Source organism: Oncorhynchus mykiss, chromosome 31 (genome assembly GCF_013265735.2).
Source record: "Oncorhynchus mykiss isolate Arlee chromosome 31, USDA_OmykA_1.1, whole genome shotgun sequence".
Classification (NCBI taxonomy): domain Eukaryota; kingdom Metazoa; phylum Chordata; class Actinopteri; order Salmoniformes; family Salmonidae; genus Oncorhynchus; species Oncorhynchus mykiss.
The window spans coordinates 29069646-29077709 of record NC_050571.1 but is presented as its reverse complement, the minus strand read 5'-3'; positions in this window follow the sequence as shown (position 1 = coordinate 29077709).

Sequence of the window (8064 nt, the reverse complement as noted above, 5' to 3'; positions counted from 1 at the left end):
GGGAGCCACACGTCCCATGCAGGTTACATAAAATGTCTTAAATGGCGGTTGACGATGACACATCTCGGCCAAAGATCCGGTGTGACAATGCGGCCCACCCTCTGGCACACTGGTGGGAATCTGGCCCTGTATATGAAAACAGAGATCGGCACAGCGGATAGGCTGAGTGTGGCGGTGATTCAACGGATTCCAAGGTGAAACCGACATATTCACAGGAATTTGAACGTTACATGGTTTCTATACCATAGCAGTGGGGAGGGGAGTGGGCACATGTGGGGGCCACACATGTGGGGGCCACACGTCCCATGCAGGTTACATAAAATGTCCTAAATGGCGGTTGGCGATGACACATCTCGGCCAAAGATCCGGTGTGACAATGCGGCCCACCCTCTGGCACACTGGTGGGAATCTGGCCCTGTATATGAAAACAGAGATCGGCACAGCGGATAGGCTGAGTGTGACGGTGATTCAACGGATTCCAAGGTGAAACCGACATATTCACAGGAATTTGAACGTTACATTAGCAGCGGAAAAAAGGGCGGCTGATTCTTGTTGCTAGGCAGAGAAGCAAAATAAAGATGGAGGACACTGAACGGCAGACTGGGAAGATAGGGTCCTATCATGCAGTACCAGTGATTAACAGGGGGAGCGGCAGGGGCAGGGGTGTGGTAGGGCTGAGTGGTTATGGAATATTGCCATTGCTTTGTCAGGGAAAATAATATAGAGCTGGATCTGTGGGAGCTTTCTGCACAGATGAATTGTTGGTATTAGGGAAAAGACATCTAATTTCAGGTTATTCAGCTCTGGCCTTCCTGTGTACACATCATCACTGCGCTTGCATAACACATCAAATGGAGAAATAGATTTCCCCATGCAAACAGAGACATTTTCTAGGGCAGTTATATGCACAATGGAATGACTGTTTTCCCCAAAATGTTTTCTGAGAGCAGATTTACTGACTTGGGAGGAAGATAAAAAATAAATCATAGTCATGACATAATGGATGTCAGATAACCTTCACAAGGATAATAGCTGAGGTTTGGATAGGATCATTTTTATGGAGGAAGGAAATATGAAATAGCCTCACTAACCTGCAACACGTCTCAGACAGACCCTAATCTGAGAACTAATATTGGCAGTATCCAATCAGACAAAGTCCTTAGACAAACATTCAATTTTTTGTGATATTTGATTGCATGGGCAACAAAAGTAAATTGAACTCAAAATTCTGATGTTGAAATATTGGATAAATTGTAAATTGTTGATGACTTTCTGCAACTTCCATCATGTTGATATGTATGTTGAAATATTGAGTTTATTAAAAAAATTGCCTGGCGGGATGTCTCTTCAATCAGACAATCTCAATAACATGAATACATACTAAAATAGTGTGTTTATTTATGACTAATGCCCAGTAATATTGTTTTATTGTTATTTCATCATACCAATGTTATTATGTTGCATCAATGTTGCTGTTTGATTTAATTGATTGAACAAAGTCATCGACATACACTGTTTAATTACATACACCGTTCAATTACATACACCGTTCAATTACATACACCGTTCAATTACATACACCGTTTAATTACATACACCGTTCAATTACATACACCGTTTAATTACATACACCGTTCAATTACATACACCGTTCAATTACATACACCGTTCAATTACATACACCGTTCAATTACATACACCGTTTAATTACATACACCGTTCAATTACATACACCGTTCAATTACATACACCGTTCAATTACATACACCGTTCAATTACATACACCGTTTAATTACATACACCATTCAATTACATACACCGTTCAATTACATACACCGTTCAATTACATACACCGTTCAATTACATACACCGTTCAATTACATACACCGTTCAATTACATACACCGTTTAATTACATACACCGTTCAATTACATACACCATTCAATTTCACCCAGGTCTTAAAGGTCCAATGCAGCCATTTTTATCTCAATATCAAATCATTTCTGGGTAACAATTCAGTACTTTACTGTGATTGTTTTCAATTAAAATTGTTTAAAAAAAGGAACAAAAATTGCTTCTCAGCAAAGGGCAATTTCTCAAGCAAAAATGTTGCTGGGACTGTAAAGGAGTGGTCTGAGTGGGGAGGGGAAAACTGAAAACTAGCTGTTGTTGGCAAAGAAGTTTGGAACTCTTTCTATTTAAGTGATAATGCCCGAGATGCCGGTGTTTGGAGGACATATTGGCACAGTGTTGTTGCAAACCGTGCCAATATATCCTCCAAACAACGGCTTTGAGCGCATTATCACTTTTATACAACGGGTTACCAACATATTCAAATAATGATTGACATATTTTAATTTAAAAAAATATTTTGATGAATTTATTCATACTATTTCATCCTTCCACAAGATATAGTCCCGACACATATTTAAGGTTACTACCCAAACCGGCTGGTCGTTTGTTCTATCGGGTCCAGAGACTGTTGTGCTGATAAAGAAGCAGTAAAACTGGCCTTCTTTAGACTAGTTGAGTATCTGGAGCATCAGCATTTATGGGTTCGATTACAGGCTCAAAATGGCCAAAAACAAAGAACTTTCTTCTGAAACTCGTCAGTCTTTTCTTGTTCTGAGAAATGAAGGCTATTCCATGTGAGAAATTGCCCTAACCAGAATATAATGAGGAGTGGGAGGCCCCGGTGCATAAATGAGCACGAGGACAAGTACATTACAGTGTCTAGTTTGAGAAACAGACACCTCACAAGTCCTCAACTAGCAGCTTCATTAAATAGTACCCGCAAAACACCCGTCTCAACGTAAATAGTGAAGAGGCGACTCCGGGATGCTGACCTTCTGATTGTATGCGTCTTTGTGTGTGGAGTAAAGGTGGTCCAGAGTTATTTTTCCTCTGGTTGCACATTTAATATGCTGATAGAAATTTGGTCAAACGGATTTAAGTTTCCCTGCATTAAAGTCCCCGGCCACTAGGAGTGCCGCCTCTGGGTGAGTGTTTTCTTGTTTGCTTATGACGGAATACAGCTCATTCAATGCTGTCTTAGTGCCAGCCTCTGACTGTGGTGGTATGTAAACAGATACAAAGAATACAGATGAAAACTCTCTCGGTAGGTAGTGTGGTCTACAGCTTATCATGAGATACTCTACCTCAGGCGAGCAATAGCTCGAGACTTCCTTGGATATCTTGCACCAGCTGTTGTTTACAAAAATACATAGACCGCTGCCCCTTGTCTTACCAGATGCCGCTGTTCTATCCTGCCGGTACATCGTATGTTGATGTTGTCGTCGTTCAGCCATGACTCCGTGAAGCATAAGATGCTACAGTTTTTAATGTCCCGTTGGTAGTTTAATTTCCTGCGTAACTCATCGATTTTACTGTCCAAAGATTGCACCTTTGCTAGCAGAATGGAGGGAAGTGGGGGTTTATTCGATCGCCTACAAATTCTCAGAAGGCAACCCGACCTTCGGCCCCTCTTTCTCCACCTCCTCTTCACGCAGATCACGGGGATCGGGGCCTGTTCTCGAGGAAGCAGTGTATCCTTCGCGTCGGGCTCGGCAGAGTTGTGAAAGGAAAAATATAATTCTGCTAGTCTGTGGTGAGTAATCGCAGTCCTGATGCCTAGAAGTTATTTTCGGTCATAAGAGACGGTAACATTATGTACAAAATAAGTTTTGAAAAAAGTTACAAGCAACAAATAAACAAACATAAAATACACAATCGGCTGGGGGCACGTAAAACGTCTGCCATCTTCTCCGGCGCCATCTTACTTATTTACACAGGAAATCACGTTTTTTACTGCACTGAGCCTTTAAACAATATGGTTTCAAGGTTTGGTTGACATCAAATTAAATTCACGTTGACAACTCAATCAAACATTAATCAAGCTGGACGTTGATCTGACGTCTTTGCATGGTGGCTGATGACTCATGAAGCAAACACACACACTAGCTGTTGATAAAGTTCATCTAAATTAAGGGAACTAGATCTAACGATCTTATGAGGTTCTGGAAGGAATAGGTAATGAGGTTCTGGAAGGAATAGGTGATGAGGTTCTGGAAGGAATAGGTGTGTCTCTCCCTTCTTTCTAATCCTCATCTTGTTTTTTGATTGCACCTCATCTCACATTGGTTGAGTGCCTTCTACTCCTCTCCAATCTGAGGTTCAGACAATTTTATCATCTCTTATTTAATATTACAGTTAATTTATGAGAGGTTTCTGAAAGAGGGCAACACAAAACATCAACAAGTTCTTGCAAATTATAGGATCCGCAATCAAATGTCTACTCTCTCAAAAAGCAAATTAATAAGGGAATCCTTGTGGTGTGACTGGCGGATGACTTCTCAGACAGATGGCTTGGGTCTCTGACCCGCTCGTTATTTATTTCCCTGGGCCGACATAGAGGGCAAACACCCAACCGTGGTCTAACTCAGTGGGATTTGCAAAATACACCATCAAAACATCCTGCCTTCTCTAAAGAGGCGTCCTCATGAATATTGTGTACGACATACACTAATACGACACACTTCAGTTTACATGAAAGCCCTAACATGCTTATCACCTTTTGCAGCATCCGGAAAAGTGCTACCTCGTGAGGAAATTGACTATGTGTGCTGAGCTGCTGTTGTTGGCGATGGGTGCTGCAGTCAAAGCAGGCAGGGAAAAAACAGTTTAGGAGGTGGAGAACTCAAATACATGATAGGACACACAGCTTGTGCAGCCGTGTCTATTGATATCAAGAGGCTGCAGGTGATGGGCCTCAATATTTTTTTGGTTACCTTTATTTAACTAGGCAAGTCAGTTAAGAAAAAAAGTATTATTTACAATGACGGCCTACCCCGGACGACACTGGGCCAAATGTGCGCCCCCTTATGGGACTCCCAATCATGGCCGGTTGTGATACAGCCTGGAATCAATCCAGGGTCTGTAGTGACACCGCTTGTACTGAGATGCAGTGCCTTAGACCCGCTGTGCCACTCAGGAGCCTGCATATAACTAAGAACAAGAACACAAAGCAGTCAGTCAGTCAGTCATTCTGAGCTGTAACCATGACATTGCTGTAGGCCATGACATCATCATTTCAAAAACATTCTGGGAGAAAGAAAATCAACAATGAACTTGTTTCAGTTTAACTTGGGAAAAAAACATGTTCCACGACATTGGTTCTCTTTCATCAGCCGAACATTACTTTAGAATAAATCTGTGAAGATATTTGTTGTGACAATAATGACAACCCTTCTGACCTATCAAACTTTCAGAATGACACAAGTATATTGTAGCCCAGCTTTGCACATCAGAGGTAGAGTATAGCATGTACGGGGAACACAAAATGGTTTGAAAACACTATTTTAGCCTCGTTCTATTTTTCCAAAATCGTATAAGGCCCTGTCAGACACTGTCCCGACTTACCACACTCCGACATATCTATGTTGCTGACTAAACTAAATCACTGCTGTCCCCTTAATACCACAGAGTGGATTCCTACAAACTGAACAGTTGTGAAGTAAAAGTATGGAATGGCAGACTCATAGTGTGGTACACCAAAATGGTCTCCTCAACCATAAACTGTCTACACAAGTTTATTTTACTGCAGTAAAACACATCCATACTTTCTTAGAAAAAAGGGTTCCAAAGGGTTCTTTGGCCGTCCTCATAGGAAAACCCTTTTTGGTTCCAGATAGAACCCTTTCGGGTTCCATGTAGGATCTAAATGGAACCAAAAAAAGGTTATTCAAAGGGTTATCCTATGTGGACAGCCGAAAGAACCCTTTTAGGTTCTTGATAGCACCTTTTTTCACATATGATCATGTTAAAGCAGCAATGAGGTCATCAGTGTGGAGTGACTTTCATCGGGTGGCATGGCTACTGTATACTGACCCCCTTTCTCCAGTCAGACAAGTGGACATGGACACTTATTGCAGGCATCCTTTTCAGCCTGTCACAAATATGTGCCTAGTTAGCTGTGCTGAATTCTGTGGCCACTGCTTTTCCAGCATCTCTCCCTTTTAACTAGACTGTAATGATTTGTGCCTGAGGCTCCATCTTTGACCGTGGGAATTGGATGTGTAAACTATGAATGAGTTATATTATAGTAATAACTGTCCAGGGATGAAATCTGCGGTTTTAACAGTACTAGACTATGAATCATTAGAGGCACTGAGTTCAGACATAGCAGAGCGGGTGGCAGGTAGCCTAGTGGTTAGAGCATTGGGCCAGTAATTAATTAAAAGGTTGCTGGATCGAATCCCCGAGCTGACAATATAAAAATCTGTTGTTCTGCCCTTGAATGAGTTCCCCTGTTCCCTAGTAGGCCATCATTGTAAATAAGAATTTGTTCTTAACTGACTTGCCCAGTTCAATAAAAAGACAGACAGGCATGATGTATGGAATAGATGGCAGTAGGCTGCTGTACTAGGATCTGTCTGTGTTACTGTAATATATCTGTCACTGTTATATCTGTACTAGGATCTCTGTTACTGTAATATCTGTACTAGGATCTGTCTGTCTTACTGTAATATCTGTGCTATGATCTCTGTGTTACTGTAATACCTGTACTATCATCTGACAGTGTTACTGTAATATCTGTACTATCATCTGTCAGTGTTACTGTAATATCTGTGCTATGATCTGTCTGTGTTACTGTAATATCTGTGCTAGGATCTGTCTGTGTTCCTGTAATATCTGTGCTAGGATCTGTCTGTGTTACTATAATATATGTGCTATGATCTGTCTGTGTTACTGTAATATCTGTGCTAGGATCTGTCTGTGTTACTGTAATATATGTGCTATGATCTCTCTGTGTTACTGTAATATCTGTACTATCATCTGTCAGTGTTACTGTAATATATGTCCTAGGATGTCTATGTTACTGTAATATCTGTACCAGGATCTGTCTGTTTTACTGTCATATCAGTAGGATCTGTCTGTTACTGTAATATATGGAATAGGATCTATCTGTATTACTGTAATACAGATAATGTAGTAGTTGTACTCAGATCTGTATGTGTAATATCTATGTCTGTGTTACTGTAATATCTGTGCTAGGATCTGTTTATGTTACTGTAAAACATGTAGTAGGCGCTGTCTGTGTTACTGTAATATCTGTGCTAGGATCTGTTTATGTTACTGTAAAACATGTAGTAGGAGCTGTCTGTTTTACAGTAATATCTCTGTGTTACTGTAATATCTGCACTAGGAGCTGTCTGTTTTACTGTAATATCTGTACTAGGATCTGTCTGTGTTACTGTAATATCTGTACTATAATCTGTATGTTTTATTTTAATATCTGTACTAGAATTAGGGATATCTAGGGCTCGCTTGCTCTATAATATCAAATAAATCATTGTTCACAAACGGATTTAACACTGACGCAATTACACTGTCGGATCAAACATCTGAACGGCTTTCTCCAAGTCTGGAATTCAGACAAAAATGCATAGCAAACACCCACAATGAAACAACGGTTTAGGCCTGTGCAGTCCGCTTACAATTGGATATCAACTGCTAACAGTGATGAAAACCATGGGCAGAAACATATAGCACAATAAACGTTGTTTTATAAGTCAATTGCAAATAGTAGAAGGTAATGTTATAAACATGTATTTTCACTGTGTTATTCTCCTGCAGGGCACTTTTGATTAAATGTCACTTTAGTTCCAAAGGTCCTGTAAGTAAACAGGGCTTTCGAGCAGGGCCATTCATTTTGTTGTACAAATCACTACATTTCAAAAGATCAGCGAACTGGTCAAATAATCAAACATTTCACAGTTTGACACAGATAGGCAATAGCATTAAATAATAAAAATGTAAGGAAGATATTTGTCAGACTCAACCTGACAGCATGATAGGTCAGTTAGGAAATGTAAGTATTAGTACAATAGAGTTAATCACCAAGTAAGCAACCTTCATCGAGGCCCACAACCTTGAAAATAGGTACTTTGAATAGTGTGCTCTTGCATGCACCGAGGTGGAGAGTGTGACCCACATTTGAGAAAAACTATATTGTGATAAATGGAATTGAGAAATGGGCCAGACAATCGCACAGCTATGACTGTG